Consider the following 17,564-nt stretch of genomic DNA (forward strand, 5'->3'; position numbering starts at 1 on the left):
TCTATTACAAAGCTGTAGTAATGAAAACAGTATGGTGCTGACACAAAAATAGACACATAGGTCGGTAGAACAGAATGGAAAACCCAAAAATAAACCTACAGTTATATGGTCCATTAATCTTTGACAAAGGAGGCAAGAATATACGATGGGAAAAAGACAGTGTCTTCAATAAATGGTGTTGGGAAAACTGGATAGCAACATGCAAAAGAATGATACTGGACCACTTTCTTACACTATACACAAAAATAAATTCAAAATGGATTAAAGACCTAAATGGGAGACCTGAAACCATAAAAATCCTGGAAGAGAACATAGGCAGTAATTTCTCTGACATCAGCCATAGCGCCGTCTTTCTAGAAATGTCTCCTTAGGCAGGGAAACAAAAGCAAAAATAAACTATTGGGACTACACCAAAATAAAAAACTTCTGCACAACAAAGGAAACAATCAACAAAACTAAAAGACAACTTACTGAATGGGAGAAGATATTTGCAAATGACATATCCAGTAAATGATAGTATCCAAAAATATAAAGAACTTACACAACTCAACACTCAAAAAACAAACAATCCAACTGAAAAATGGGCAGAGGACAGGAACAGACATTTCCCAAAGAAGACATCCAGATGGCCAACAGACACGTGAACAGATGCTCATCATCACCTATCATCAGGAAAATGCAAATCAAAACTACAGTGAGCTATCACTTCACACATGTCAGAATGGCTAAAATCAAAAACACAAAAACAACAGGTGCTGGCGAAGTGTGGAGAACAAGGAACCCTTGTGCACTGTGGGTGGGAGTGCAAACTGGTGCACCCACTGTGGAAATATGGAGTATGGAGGTTCCTCAAAAGTTAAAAATAGAAGTACCCTACAATCCAGTAATTGCACTACTGGGTATTTACCCAAAGAATACAAAAACACTAATGCAGAGGGATACATGTACCCCCTACGTTTATAGCAGCATTATTTACAATAGTCAAATTCTGGAAGCAGCCCAAGTGTCCATCAATAGACGAATGGATAAGGAAATGGTATATATAGCCCCCATCCCTCACACAAAATGGAATGTATTATTCAGCCAGCAGAAAGAATGAAACCTTGCCATTTGCAACATGGATGGATCTAGAGAGTATAATACTAAGTGAAGTAAGTCAAAGAAAGACAAATACCCTATTATTTCAATTCTATGTGGAATTTAAGAAACAAAACAAATGAACAAAGGGAAGAGAGAGATAGAGAGAGACCAAGAAACAGACTCATAACTACAGAGAACAAACTGATGGTTACCAGAGGGGAGGTGGATGGAGGGATGAGGGAAATAGGTGATGGGGATTAAAGAGCACACTTAACACGATGAGCACTGAGCCACGTATAGAATTGCGGAATCACTGTATTGTACACCTGAGACTAGTATAGCACTGTATGTTAACTATACTGGAATTAAAATTAAAAGCTTTAAAAAAATGAAAGGGGGTGATCTACTGGCTCACACAACTAGTGTATTGGTCAACATTGCCATGTAATAAACAGCCACACAAATCTCAAAAACAAAACCAAACAAAAGTCTGGTGCCTGGGTCCCACCCCCAGACCACATAAATCAGAATCTCTGGGGTTCTGGGGGGCTCTGGGCTCCAGTGCCCAGGCGTGGATATTTTTAAAAAGCACCCCAGATGGTTTCATTCATTTGTATCAGATTATTGGTCCCCTTGCTGCCCTGACACACATCAGGCTCATTCCTGCCTCCACACTTCCTCCCTACCCCTGCTTGGGAATTCTTCTCCACCCCATATCTCTGCCTGTTGAGTTTCTATCATTTTCAAGCCTTAATTTAGGTGCCCTCCCCTCCATAAGGACCTCTTTGTTCTCCCCCACACTCTTCTCTTTGATGATTCCCTGATGCCTTCAGGGTGAAACCTGAACAGGCCCACTTTTCCAGCCTCATCCCCTGCTTCTGTTCCACCGCATATTTATTCCCGGTGCTTCTACAATACCAGCTTGCCCTTCCACAGCCACACTTATGCCTAAGCCTTCGCATGTGCTCTCCCCAGCCCCCACCCCCAACAATGCCCTCAACCAACTCCTACTCACTCTTCAAGACTCAGTTCGGGCAGCACTCCTACAGAGCTCACTCTGATCCCCTCTGCCAGTCTCCCCAAGACTCCTCTCTCTGCCCTCTGTTCCCTAGCACTTTAGATTCATCACTGACACTCAGCACATTGTGTTAATTGTCTTGTATTTGCCTGGATTGCCTGTGAGTCTATTTCTTGAGAACAAGAATTGTGATTTTTCCATTTCTCTCACTTCCCTGCAGCACAGACCTTGCACAAAGGAAGTACTTAGTGAATGTTTGGTGAATGCTATTACTCTGTAGGGGGTTACTGGTATTCACTGTGAAAATTGCTGGTCTCCCCTTCAAGTTAAAGCCCGATAACTGAACACAATAGTCTAAGCCTAGTATGAACAGCACTGAGGAAACTGGATTATCACCTCTTTCATTTTAGCCCATTTCTTTCCATAGAATTTAGGGCTAAGATCTCAATACCTTATTTACATTCCATTATCAAGCCAGGCTTTGAGGTCTTAGATCTTATTAATGTTAATAAGCCAGGTTTCGAGCACTGCCTCCTCAACCGACTCACTGCCTGATAAATTGCTTTGCCTAGGCAATGGTTCCCAGGCTCAGCTAGAGATTCAAAACCAGCTGGGAAGCTCCAAGAACCTGCTGCTCTGGCCACCCTATAGGCCTCTTACATTAGGTCTCTAGGGGTGGGTCCCAGGCATCAGTGTTTTCTGAAGCTCCCAGGTGATCCCAAGGACTGGCCAACAGTGAGAATCACTGGTAGATTTAAAGCCATGCAGCTCCTTCTGTTGGCTCTGCTCTTTTATTTCTTCTTCCCCTGTATACCCTTCCTTCCTATCCTCATCTCCACCCTCCTCTCCTCCCCCTCCCATTTGCAGCTCTCTGGTCACTCAAACCTGTCTTTCTGACACAAGTCACGTTTTCAGCCAGATGGCAACCGAGTAATGGAAACTGCCCTCAGCTAGGAATTAGTAAGCCTGGGCCTCTGCCCCTTTGTGGTTCTGGGGCAAGGCCCTTCACTCTTTTGATCTCCGTTTCTTCTTGAGTCAAATGGGGATCATAACACCTGATCTGCCTCCTGAGGAGGTGTATGTGAGGACCACAGGAAATAATGGACCCTAAAGTCCTTTGGGTGCTGGAGAGCACCAGGTAAATACAGAGAATTCTTAGAACTTTGCTACCAACATGGGGGCCGTACAGTGTTTACACAGCTGGCACTAAACAAGACTATATCCTGTTTACAAAATGCTATGAAACATTTATGGATGCATTCATAGCAAGTTGGAGAACAAAACATGCATGAGCATGATGAACTCCAGATTCAGGATAATGGTAACTAGAGAGGGAAAGGGGATGCACCTGAGGGAATTGCAGAGGGGAATTCAACTGCTTCATTAATGCTCTCTTTAAAAAAAAAAAATCTGAGGGTCCCAGGGTGTCCAGTCAGTTAAGCAGTTGCCTTTGGCTTGGGTCATGATCCCAGAGTCCTGGGATTGAGTCCTGCAAAGGAGGAGGGGGTTCCTTGCTCAGTGGGGAGTCTGCTTGTCCTTCTCCCTGTACCCCTCCCCTTGCTTGTGCTTGCTCTCTCCTCTCCCCAACCCCGCCATTCTGTGCCAAATAAATAAAAAACCTTTTTAAAAAATCAAATCTGGGGGCACCTGGGTGGCACAGGGGGTTGAGCTTCCGACTTTTGGTTTTAGCTCAGGTCCTGATCTCAGGATCCTGGGATTGAGCCCCATGTTGGGCTCCATGCTCAGCGTGGAGTCTGCTTAAAGTTCTCTCTCTCCCTCTCCCCCTCCTGCTCGTGTCGTCTCTTTCTGTCTCTAAAATAAATAAATAAAATCTTTAAAATTTGTTAAAAAATAAAATCTGAAGTAAATATGCCAAAACATGAAGATATGATGAAACTGGGGATGTTTTATATTAACACCTGCCTTTCTGCACACTTGAAAAGAAGATAACAAAATAAATAAGTATCCAATATAAACATTTTAAAGCAAAATAAATAAAGCTGCCTGGCTGGCTCAGTTGGAAGTCTGCAACTCTTGATCTTGGGGTTGTGATTTCGAGCCACATGTTGGGTGTAGAGATTACTTAACAATAAAATCTTCAAAAAACTAAATAAAGAGAAATAAGTAAAAAGGGATTTTTATCATCTTGCCCTAGGTTCATTTTATTGTCCACTTTAGCATAGTGGCAGGAAAAGATAAATCTTGGAATTGACAGCCGCTTCAAATCCTTTACATAAGATAGAAATGTATAAATCAGTAACCCAATAAACTTAGGAAAATGTGTCTGTTTCCTCTACCTGATTTTGGGGACATCAGTGAGGACACTGTTTACATGCACTGTACCACATAACGAATGCTCAATTCTGTTGGGGAAAAAAAAAAAAGGAATAGGAAAGAGAGACCCAGAAAGAGCCTGAAAGGGGAGAGGGAAGGGGATGCAGGATGGGGCAAGAGAGGGGTTCAATCACCTGAATGAAGTCTTGCTAAAGTATCAGTGAGTACCCAGATCTATCACACTCTCCGTTGTTCAGTCCTCACTGCTGTTTCTCCATGGAGGGGTTGAACATGCCCATTGGACTATTGCTATCGACCCTGCAATAAGATAACATACATTCATTGTTCATGGCACTGTTTTGTTTTTTTGCTTTTTTAAGACAGCTGCTTAGATGCTTCAGCTTTTTCAATAACCTTACAGCTGGTCTGCTACCCTGGCAGCTACTATCTCAGTACCTGGCACTCAAGCCACAGCTTGCCAGTCTAGCACCTTCATTCTGTTTAGACAAAGGCGCCCTTCTGCGTAGACTGCCCCTCCTGCTGACAGTGTGGCCAGCTTGTGGTTATTAGAAAAAGGCACCCCTCTCTCCTGGCCGATGCAGCCCCGCACAGATGGGTGACCTGAGAAAAAGGTTCACTTTTAGATCCCTGTCCTCATTCCCTCAGCACAAGGTGTCCTGTACAGTAAATATTTGTGTGACCTCACTGGGTGGCCCTGGTGGCACATAAATACTAGTGACTTGGCCCCCAACTGTCTGTACCCAAGACCTCAGACTTCAACTGTCCAACTCTCCCAAGCCCTGCCCTGATTTGTTGCGTTCACTGTGTGTTACCTGTGCCCCAGGTCGTTTCACTTGATCTTCCCCCCAGGTTGCTTTCCTTCACAGACCTTTGCATATCTGGGTTCTCAGTTCACCATTATAGTAAATTCCTTCTCCAGGTCTCCCAGGTCTTCAATATCATCACTATCTGGAAGTCTTCTGTGCATGTATCAGTTCCATCTCCCTTGAGAACTGCAGAATCTCTCTGCACAAACCCTCCATTCAAACACTCCCCCTCCCCCAACCCCATACCAAAGGATTTGACCAAACTTTGGCTTGGCTTCTAGCAGCCTAAGGCTGCAAGCTGAGCTGGCCCAGCCCTCTTTTGAGTTCCTGTCTGAAAAAGCTTGGAACTGTCAAAAGAATTTACCATTTGTTCTAGCCAGAGCCTGATGGTGAGCCCGCGACCCCCCCTTCCTTAGAGCATTTGCTAAAAAGGGCTTTCAACTGTGAATTCTTCCTATTCCTTTGAGATGTATATGTATCTCCTACAACTCAGAAAGTGATTTCTTAAGGACCTGAGAGCCATTCCTTTGAAATGTAATCATAAGAACAGCTAGGGCCTCTATCTCCCAGTCTCTGTGGGAGGATAGCTCCTAACTTCACAGCAGGCCTAACTACGCAGCAGGCCTAACTGCTTTTCCAGTGACTAAACTTCTTACCGGCTTTTTGTCATTTTTTACCTCCTCCCTGACTCTACTTGAGCCCCTGCTCCCTCCTCTCTCATCCTCCCTTTAAAATACCCAGTCATGGGGCACTTGGGTGGCATAGTCAGTTGAGCGTCCAACTCTAGGTTTTGGCTCAGGCCATGATCTCGGGGTCCTGAGACAGAGCCCTGTGTAGGGCTCCCCGCTCAGCGGGGAGTCTGCTTTCCTTCTCCCTCTGTCCGTCCACCCCATCGCTCCCGCTCCGGCTCTGTCTTTGAAATAAATACATAAATCTTTAAAAAATGAAATAAAATACCCGGTCACTTCCACACAAATCGGAACGAAGCTCAGCTCTTTCCCCTACTAACAGTAATAACTGAATAAAATCTATCTATACTGCTTAAATATGCCCAATTTTGTTTACCTTCGACACCCTCCACCTTCAACCTCCCTCAGAGACTGGAGGACAGGGACCATGTCCGTTTTGGTCACTGCTGAATCCTCAGTGCCTGCAAGAACACCTGGCATGACAAACATTGGCTGAATGAACAAATAAATGTTTGTTAAAATGCATGTAGTAAAAATGCCCCAAGACAGAGAGATAGGAAAACTAGATTTTAGCCTCATCATTTGTCTTGGTTAACTCATTTGTTACCTGAGTCAAGTTGCTTCCTCAGCTTGATTCAACTACTATCTAGGTGACCTGGGCAGGATACAGAACCTCTCTGTCTCAGTTCCCTCCACTTCCTTCCTTCCAGAGTTGTTGGAAAGATTGAAATAACGTGGGAGAAACACAATAGTATGAAAACAGGTGCTCAGAAAATGAGTTCCAATCTTCACCTTCTATTGGGTTTCTCTTATGTGATCTCTTACCCAGAGCCATATAAGCTTGTGCTCCTAGGAGTGCAGACTCTGGAACCAGATTGCCTGACTGTGAGATCCTGCTTTGCACTTTACTAGCCACGTGACTTTGCAAAATGGCTTAACTTTCCAGGACTTAACTTTCTTCATCTGTAGACTGGGGATGATTGTAACGCCTACCTCATAGGGCTATTGTGAGGATTAACAGAGTAAATACACTCACAACAGAGCCTGACCCAGCATATACAAGTGTTAGATGGTATGATTGGGCCTCGGGATTTTCATTCATAAAAAACGTTAGGTTTTCAGGCCCCTGAAGCTTCTGTCACTTTGCACCTGCGGGTGGAGAAGCCAATGGCTCTTTTTTTCCCTTTTCCTACAAGTGTCTGGCATCACAGTAATTAATTTAGTCTCACACTGGGCTTCTGCGCACCTCCTTCAGGCTTCAGGCTTCACTTCCTGATTAGTGGTCTAAAGTCCCTCTTTAGACCAGGCTTCACTTCCTGATTAGTGGTCTAAAGTCCCTCTTTAGACCAGGCTTCACTTCCTGATTAGTGGTCTAAAGTCCCTCCTGGGCCCTTGCCAGGCCGGTCTGGCGTCTTCCTCAGGTCCAGTGGCAGATGAGGAAGCAGCGGTTCTTCCCAGGCCACAGAGGCGGCTCCATCGCGGGTCTTTCAACCCTGCCTCGCCCTCACGGAAGCCCCTTTTTGACTTAAGAGTCCGCCAGAATGTTGGGAGAAGACTGGGGGCGGGTGTAGAGCAGTTACTGTCCAAATTTATATTTTCTGTCGTGGGGGGAGGGGGGAATGACCTGGGGGCGATAAGACTTGATTGAGTCCCTTCTAGGGCCTGGAGGTGTAAGAACAGGAACGAGGGGGTTTCCTCCAGGCTTAACACACCCGCTCTCTTCAGTCCTCTGGTTTCCGGCCACCTCCAGGGGACTGCAAATTGCAATCCAGCGAAAAGAGCTCCCCCAGCCGCCCTTCTACCTCTGAGGACTCAGTGCCCTCCTAAACCGCCCTTGGCGGCCTCTCTTAGACTCTTCCACCGTCTGTGACTTGTAGCTGTCACACACCGCTTCGTCCAAATTCCCTAACAGCCGCCCCTATGGGCGGGGCTACTGTCCTACTCAATCGCCCCTACGGCTCCACAGGGGCCTCCCCCAACGCCACTGAGAACTTGACGAGAGCGGGATACACATGCGCGGACAGCACCCCTACCGAGTACAGCCCGACCCCTCCCAAGGCCCCGGCGGAAAGCTCATGCGCGAATGCCGGGCATCCCTCCAGCAGGCAAGGCACTTCGAGAGGGTGGCAGAACCGGTGCCTCTCCAAGCTCCCTGCCGCTCTCCTTCATCTCCCTGGGTCTTGTCTTCCCACACTAATTCAGGTCTATAGGATGGCCCTGTATTAGAGTCTTGGTGTGAATCCTTCCGTTTAGCTAGCAGTCCCTCTAATAAAATGAGTGACAAGGATAGTCAATCTAAGGTGACTTTGCTTAGAGAGGGTGCAGCCTATAGGTCCAATCTTTGGTCCCAGAGCGGGTGTCTTCCCCACCTGGAAGTTGCAGAAGTAAAAAAGGAATTTGCTGCCTGTCCAAGCCCCTTCACCGGAACTTTCAGTTTCTCTCAGGCCTTTTGAGGCCCTGAGCCACCTTTGGGCTTCCTGTGATGGCGGATCAGGGTTTCCCCACCGTGACCCACACTCACACCACTGGGACAGTCTCACATGGCACAAGTGGACTAAGAAGGCACAGCACTAAGGATAATCGTTACTACTCACTGACCGCATTTTATGGCACAGTATGCTCAGAGAAAGCGAATGAGTATTCCTATTCCCATTTCACAGAAGAGGAAAATGAGGCTGAGAGACAAAGATGACCAGTGCCCCACGTGTGCCCCCTTCAGTGGGTGCATGGGCAAGACATATTACAGACATTTCCTCTAAAGCCTCCCACCATGAATGGGCACCTCCACACAATGGGCCCCCCACTTCTGGGTGCTGCTGCACCCTCCATCTCCCCCACAGTTGTTTATTCTGTTCCAAGTCTTCATTAAACCCCACCCAGCGTGGAGGGGAGGAGATTATCAGAATCTTTCCCTAATCCACCAGATTTGGGGGCTGGGGGAATTGGAGAAACTAGTCAAACTGATGTAGGAAAGACGTTAGAGTTCGAAGCCTATAGCCAAGAAAGAATTCTTGAGACGTTTTTGATGCAAAAAGGTGGTTTTATTAAAGCATGGGGGAAAGGTCTCATGGGCAAAAATAGCTGCACTGGCATCATGAAGAGTGGCCCATTATATACTTTCAAGTTGGCAGGGGGTTTGGGATCATGTAAGTCTCTAAGGAATTTTGGCAGCAAGGTTTCCAGGATCTTGAAGGGTGGTAGCTATTGTTGGGAAATGGTCATTTATTACCGTCTAATAAAACCTTAATCATGGGGGCGCCTGGGTGGCTCAGTGGGTTAAGCCGCTGCCTTCGGCTCAGGTCATGATCTTGGGGTCTTGGGATCGAGTCCCGCATCGGGATCTCTGCTCTGCAGGGAGCCTGCTTCCTCCTCTCTCTCTGCCTACTTGTGATCTCTCTCTGTCAAAAAAAAAAAAAAAACAAAAACAAAAACAAAAAAAAAAAAACCTTAATCATGAAACCATTCAGATGTATATCAGTGGGCCATGTGCTTAGGGGATGATTGCCAACATGTATCTTGGCCAGGGACAGGTGTTAGAGATAAAAGAAGTTTCCAAAAGAATTTTTATTTATTAAAGCAGGCTTACAGGATCCTGGAGTGGGGGGAGGTCGTCTGGCTAGGATTGCCTCTTGCCCTTAGCAAAGAGTCAACATTGAGGCAGTTGAGTCCCTAGAAGAATGTCACTCTACCTGTTTCAGTGGGATGTAGGTAGTAAGGAAATTTTTTTTAAGATTTTATTTATTTATTTGACAGACAGAGATTATAAGTAAAGAGAGGGGGGGGGAAGCAGGCTCACTGCTGAGCAGAGAGCCCGATGCGGCACTCAATCCCAGGATCCTGAGATCATGACCCGAGCCGTAGGCAGAGGCTTTAACCCACTGAGCCACCCAGGCGCCCCGGTAGTAAGGAAATTTAATAATTTTTCTTCTGCTTTTGTTTCCCACATCAGAACTCCCAGCCTGGAGAGAGAGGTGGCCCAGAGAGGGCCAAGCCCTGCATGTGTGCCTCTGACCATGAAGAGGGTGGGGGGCTTTTGCGCTGCCTCCATTAGGAGGAGAGATATTGTGTCCTCCCTTGGAGGAGAAGAATGGTCCCATTCACAACTTCAGAGCTTCCATTCTCTGGCTCCCGCTCCCTGCCTCCTGGCTTTACTCTTTCTCTGGTGCCAGCTGACTCCTTGCTTCTAGCCTTCATTCTTACCTGCTTTCTTTTCTGCCTTTCCTTCAAGCTGTCCACATCCTCTTTGCTTCTTCCCTCACTTCCTCCCTTGCTCTTATCCTCTTTGCCTTCCTAGCACAGTATAGTCAGAATAGGAGTCTTCCTCCCACTCCTTTTCTCCCTCCAAAAGAACCCTATAATGGCTATAATGACTTCTCTAAGCCCACGGATGACTTCTGGGAGATAATGCTTCCAAAGCTGTGAAGGGAAGGTGGATATGAGTGGAACTGATACTCTGTACTGATTCTGTAAAAAATAATAAAAGGAAACCCCATTTAGAATGGAATTCATAAGCTGGCAGGGGGAACTCTCACCCCAGCACTAGTTATCAATTGCAGAACCAAAAGGAGGAAATATTTCACAAGTCCATCCTACTCTACTAACCCAGCAGAAGGAACAAAGCTTGCTTTCTACTGTACCAACAGCCCAGCCAATGAGAGACAGTGACAGCTCAGCAAATGAGAAGCCACTGTACTTCTCTCAGTTTACTCTAATAGGCTCTTAATTTATAACAGCTTCTCCCAACACTCTCCCCCAACCCAACTTTCCTCTATAAAAGAGAGTTCCTTTCTCATTTACTGGACTTACTTATGGTTTTGTCTTAGCTTGATTGTTTTAGATTGTAATTCTTGGCTATTCTTTAAGAAATCCATTTTTGCTGGTAAAATAACTGAGAGTTTTATTTGTTTAAAGATTTTATTTATTCTTATTTTAGAGAAAGAGAACAAGGAATGGGAGGGCCCCCAACAATTCCAAGGCTGGTGAGCAAATTGTTATCTATATGCACAGAGCCCATTGGGCTCACTGCTTTCTTGCAGATCCAGAGGTTTTGAAAGTAAGTTTTCTCCTGGTTTTCTAGCTGGATGCTTTGTGTCTGAGCTCTCCAGAATGTATTCAGGATCCATTTAAGGCCTTGTTGTTTGTTGTTTTTTAAAATCTCTACCAGTACTTGTTTGGCCTGGTGGAACTGTGCTGACCTTTAGTTTCAGTTCTGTTTTGAACCAGACTGCTGTTACTGTTGGAACTGGTGCCAGTATAAAATGTGTAGGACTTTGAACCAACTGTATTTTGGGATGGCACTGTTCTGGTTGTAACTGTGCTGGCCTTTGGTCCCATTCCTCTGGAACTGGGCCTTTCCTACTGGAATTGTGGTAACCTTTGGTCTGATCCTTCAGGAACCAGGCTGTACCTCTCAAAAGCATGCTGTTGAGGAATTGTCTCTTTGCTCTAGGGAAAAAACCTCTAAGTGATGGGATTTCAGTTATCAAAATACTTTGAGAGCACTCCTCCCTACTGGGACTCTGGCCAGTTTTATGTTTAAAAACTATGGGTCCTCCACATGCACATTCATGTCAGTGGACTGACTTAACCAAAGAAATTTAAAGCGTTAATGAACATAATCTTGAGCTTTTGATCTCCCCAAACTTGCTTACTCAATTAAATTGGAAAGCTGCAGTACCTAAAAAAAAATAACTTTTTTTAAAGGGCAAAAAGGAAAAGAAGCAGCTGAATGCCTATTTTAAGTGGTACCTGAGGCTTCCAGATGTTTTCAGGGTTCTAAGTTTGTCTCTGCAAAAGACTATTTCTAAATTAACTGAGGAAAACTATTGAAAGAAGCCAAAATGGCTTGCAAGGTCTCTTTTCCCCCTCCTCCGTTTTCTTTGATAGCTGTAGATACATGGTGGCCACCTTATGCTCAGGCCCTGCATCTGGCTCCATTTTCCTCTATTCTGTCTGCTGAACTTTCCTTTTCCTCTGAATCTTCCCCCTCTTCCCTCTTGTTCCTCTTTTGAGCCTACTGAAACCTGCCTTTTCAAGGTTAAGTCCTCTGAGGATCTAATCTACGTTGCCTGGATTAAGGCCAAATTGTGAGCCATAATTAAAGAGTTTCCTAAAGTGACTGAGGAAGAATTTAACATAGTTATTCAAACTTATCAACCTGGTTTGTCAGATTCCTATCAATAGTTCACATGTTTGTTGGTGAGGACCAAGCCAAACATTGGATGAAACTAGCCACAATGGATCATCTTGAAGGGGATTTAGAGAAACAAATACCGAACTTTTTTAAAAAAGATTTTTATTAATTTCTTTGACGGAGAGAGACACAGCGAGAGAGGGAATACAAGCAAGGGGAGTGGGAGAGGGAGAAGCAGGCTCCCCGGTGAGCAGGGAGCACAATGCAGGGCTCGATGCGGGGCTCAATCCCAGGACCCTGGGAGATACTTGACAACTGAGCCACCCAGGCGCCCCACAAACACCTAACTTTTGTCAAGATGCTAGAACACTCTTTGGAAATCTCCACCGGGAAATTTACACAGAGCAATTACAGTAACTTTTCCCAAGCCTGCTGATTGATTGGAACAAAATTCAGGCTTGTACGCAAAAGGTTGATGAAACTGTTCATGACTATTATAATCAACACCAAATTGTCTTTTAAGAATATTCTGGTCTGGGGACACCTGGGTGGCTCAGTTGGTTGAGCTGCTGCCTTTGGCTCAGGACATGATCCCAGGGTCCTGGGATCCAGTCCCACATTGGGCTCCTTGCTCAGCAGGGAGCCTGTTTCTCTCTCTGCCTCTGCCTGCTGCTCTGCCTGCTTGTGTTCTCCCTCTCTCTCTCTCTGACAAATAAATAAATAAAATCTTAAAAAAAAAAAAAGAGAATATTCTGGTCTGGGCATGTGGGAGGCTTAGTCAGTTAAGTGTCTGCCTTTGGCTCAGATCATGATCCCAGGGGCCTGGGATCAAATCCAGAGTCCAGCTCCCTGCTCCACCAGGAGTCTGCTTCTCCCTCTGCTCCTCCCCGTACTTGTTCTCTCTCTCACTCACTCTCTCAAATAAATAATTTTTTAAAAGAATATTCTGGTCTTCCTTTAGATGCTGAATTCATTGAGTGGCATTTAACTCTATGTTTATTAACAGGCTGAACTGGGATATTTCTCTTTTAGTTAAAAGGACCAGGACAGGGGCGCCTGGGTGGCTCAGTGGGTTGAGCCTCTGCCTTCCGCCCAGGTCATGATCTCAGGGCCCTGGATCCAGCCCCACATTGGGCTTTCTGCTCACCAGGGACCCTGTTTCTCGCTCTCTCTCTTTCTCTCTCTCTCTCTGCTTGCCTCTCTGACTACTTATGATCTCTGTCAAATAAATAAATAAAATCATTAAAAAAATAAAAGGACCAGGACAGAATGAGAAGCTGCCTCCTCCAGATTTAGTTAATATGGGAAACCAGCTTGCTTGCATCCTAGGTGAGTTACCTAAAAGAAAGACTGCTATGATTCTCAGTTTTCAACTCTGGCAAATGAGGGCCCCTAAACAAAACCAAAACCCTTCAAGTTTCTGCTATTATTGCAAAGATCTAAAACTTCAAGATAATGTTCTTATTAAAAAGAAAGATTGTTGCAACTTTAAGCGCTCCAGGCACCTTCTGTCCTCTAGTCAGTTTTTCCAATATCTTCCTAATCCCAGTGACTGGGGCTCTGAGGAACTACAAAGGCTCATCTCAATCTTCCCTCTTAATTGGCCTAGAGAAACCATTCTCCAGATTGGGACAGAATCTTTGTCCTTATTGACACCAGAGCTATACCCTCGGTGATTAATCCCACTGTTATAAAAGCAGCCTCTGTCTTGGAGTCCTAAAACAGTTCAAATAGTGGATATAGCTAATAAACTTTAACAAGTTCCTGTCTCTGAACCTATTCCCTTTTGTCTAGGCCCTTTGAGAGCTACTCATCTTTCCCCCCCTTCGTTACTCTGCCCCTATTCGTTTATTGGGCTGATATTTATTTTTATTTTATTTTATTTTGTTTTTTCAATGTTCCAAGATTCATTGTTTATGCACCGCACCCAGTGCTCCATGCAATATGTGCCCTCCTTAATACCCACCACCAGGCTCACCCATGCCCCCACCCCCTCCCTTCCAAAACCCTCAGTTTGTTTCTCAGAGTCCACAGTCTCTCATGGTTCGTCTCCCCCTCTGATTTCCTCCAACTCACTTCTCCTCTCCTTCTCCCAATGTCCTCCGTGTTATTCCTTAAGCTCCACAAGTAAGTGAAACCATATGCTAATTGACTTATTTCACTCAGCATAATGTCCTCCAGTCCTGTCCATGTTGATACAAAAGTTGGGAATTCCTTTTTTCTGATGGATAATATTCCATTGTATATATGGACCATAGCTTCTTTATCCATTCGTCTGTTGAAAGGCATCTTGGCTCTTTCCACATTTTGGCAACTGTGGCCATTGCTGTTGTGAACATTGGGGTACAAATGGCCCTTCTTTTCATTACAGCTGTATCTTTGGGGTAAATACCCAGTAGTGCAATTGCAGGGTCATAGGGAAGCTCTATTTTTAATTTCTTAAGGAATCTCCACACTGATTTCAAAAGTGGCTGCACCAACTTGCATTCCCTCTGACAGTGTAAGAGGGTTCCCCTATCTCCTCATCCTCTCCAACACTCATTGTTTACTGTCTTGTTAATTTTGGCCATTCTGACTGGTGTAAGGTGGTATCTCGATGTGGTTTTGATTTGAATCTCCCTGATGGCTAATGATGATGAACATTTTTTTATGTGTCTCTTAGCCATTTGTATGTCTTCTTTGGAGAACTATCTGTTCATGTCTTCGTGGGCTGATATTTCTTAGAAAAGTATCACACCAGAATTTCTCCCAAATGGGGGGAAATAATTCTAGAATTTGACAGTAGTAATCAAAATAGCCAACTTGTGGAATTAAATGATTGTTTGACATCTTTTATTTGTTCTATCTCTGATGCCACTATAGCTGAGCCCAGGGACATGGATCATTTGTTCCTATTGGATCACCCATCCATTTATGGGTGAAATTCTCAACTGATGTTGGCAGAATCCACACTGCATCTCCCATCAAGATTCAAATAAATCCCTCAAAACCTCATCCCATAATTTATGCCCTATAAATAAAGAAGCCCTTCAGAGCATCAAGCTCATAATAGAAGATTATAACTTTCAGGGTCTCATTATCCCCTGCGTAAAACCCAATGGCCAAGTATAGAAGTTTGTTCAGAAATTCTGAACAATAAATAATACTGTTGCCCCTCAGCACCTTGTTGTTCCTAACCCCCATATGCTGCTAACACCCATTCCCACTGAAAGCAAATTTTTCACTGTAAATGATCTACGTAGTGCATTTTTAGTATTCCAGATGAAAAGGATAGCCAATATCTTTTTGCTTTCACGCAGGAGGAATGGCAATACACCCTGACAGGTGTACAGCTCTCCCAGAATTTTACTTTTCACAAACCTTAAAAGCTCATTTGGATGATATAAAGTTTTCTGCAAGGTGTACCTTGTTATAATACATAGATGATTTGCCTCTCTGCTCCTTTAGTCAAATTTTTTAAAAAGATTTTATTTATTTATTTGGCAGAGAGAGACACAGCAAGAGAGGGAACACAAGCAGGGTGAGTGGGAAGGAAGAAGCAGGCTTCCTATTGAGCAAGGAGCCTGACGTGGGGCTCGATCCCAGGATCCTGGGATGATGACCCCAGGATCCTGGGATCATGACCAGAGCCAAAGGCAGATGCTTAATGACTAAGCCACCCAGGCACCCCACTCAAACCTCTTCACAGGAAATAGCATCCACCTTGGGCCCCACCAGAGCCACCACTGCTAGCAACATGTTTAAGGCCATTCAGGTCTGTGGGGCCAGCCAGTCTGAGTCTGCTCAACTTGAGTCTATGCATCATCTAAAAAAGACTCACCTCACACAACCACCATGAAGGTTAATGAGCTTTTGCTCTACTCCATTCCTGAAGGTCAAACTAAATATATGGGGGAGCCAAGGGCCCAATTTGATGAAAGCATCTCACATCTCCAAAATTATTGTGAGCCAAATGCAAGTTGGTGTCAGGAAATGTACTCACAAACTAAGCCCAAGATGCTGAGCTTGGTTCAATAGGGGTTAGACAGCTATGAATATCTCCAAAATGTACCTCCAGGACTTTTCCCTTCAAAACTTGGTGTTTTTGGGGCGCCTGGGTGGCTCAGTGGGTTGAGCCGCTGCCTTCGGCTCAGGTCATGATCTCAGGGTCCTGGGATCGAGTCCCGCATCGGGCTCTCTGCTCAGCGGGGAGCCTGCTTCCCTCTCTCTCTCTCTGCCTGTCTCTCCATCTACTTGTGATTTCTCTCTGTCAAATAAATAAATAAAATCTTAAAAAAAAAACTTGGTGTTTTGCTGGTTTTGCTGGCATTGTTGGACTTCTTTTGGCTAGAGGTTCAAAAATAAGGAAGCTGGTGTATCCACCTGGGTTCATGGGAGTAACTGCTTCTGTTTATTATCCACAACAAGCCATCATTTTGTCCAGGTCAGTAGCACGAGATTATATGCCTGGGGTTTACGAGGATACATAGTCGTACAAGATTTGTGGAAGGAGAACTTTCAAAAGCCAAGAAATGTGAAGAGTTCACCTGGAAATTAGTAGAATGCTCCATGCTCTGCCTATTTTTTTTTTACAGTAGGCTCCATGCCCAGCGTGGAGCTGAATGCAGGGCCTGAACTCACAACCCTGAGATCAAGATCTGAGCTGAAATCAAGAGTCAAATGCCTAACTGACAGACACCCAGGCGTCCCTGCTCTGCCCATTTTAATCAGTTAAAGGTAAATACTGGAAACTACATGCAGTAAACCAATATTTCTTTAGAAAAATGGCAGAGAAGTCAGAACTGAATATAGTAAATTGGCTTTCTTCTTCAGGAAAAACTATACGAGGCCTCTTTGTTATCTTGGGTGATGTCACACTACAGGTGGACTAATCAGTAATCCTTTCACCTACAGATAATGCCTTAGAACCCTGCCTTCTCCTGTTGCTATTTATGTACATAATTAAAATTCCAGGGTAAAAAAAAAAAAACAACTTTTGGCCTTAAAGGGACATAAAGTTGCCAAAGAAAAATCAGTTTGTTCAAGCTCAGGTTAAATAGGGCATCTGATCTCAGAATTACGGCTACATTTGGAACCAAGTGAAACCCCTCATGACTGCTTGACATGAACAGATTACCTTTTGACTCTCCATGACACTGCAGGAAACTTGTGACCAATACAGATTTTTCATGTTTTACTGATGCTTCTTACTTAAAAGATAAAAATTGTAAATATTGTGCTAGGTATGCTATTGCATATTTCATTTTCAAAGCCACTGAAATAGCACCTTTAACCTTTTGTTTACTTAAGCCCAATAGGCTGAATTATACGCCATCGCATGAGTTTGTTCCTTAGCCAAAGGTAAAACTGCAAACATTTATACAGGTATGCCTTTGGGGTAGCTCGTGACTATGGAATGTTATGGAAACAATGAGACTGCCTTGCCTCCAATGGGGGTAAACTTAAAAATGACTTCTATGCCCCAAATTTATTGTATTGCCATACTTTTTCTGGCAGCTTTAGCTCTGGCTAAGGTTTCTGGGCATTCCAGACTTGACTCTCTG

The 17,564-nt window shown here is 44.6% G+C and overlaps 1 pseudogene; it reads left to right on the plus strand.

Annotated features, from left to right (window-relative positions):
• The first annotated feature begins 7,808 nt into the window (after positions 1–7,808).
• On the plus strand, positions 7,809–16,558 carry LOC122896628 (annotated as a pseudogene).
• Positions 16,559–17,564: the final 1,006 nt, after the last annotated feature.

Source organism: Neovison vison, chromosome X (assembly GCF_020171115.1).
Source record: "Neovison vison isolate M4711 chromosome X, ASM_NN_V1, whole genome shotgun sequence".
Lineage (NCBI taxonomy): Eukaryota > Metazoa > Chordata > Mammalia > Carnivora > Mustelidae > Neogale > Neogale vison.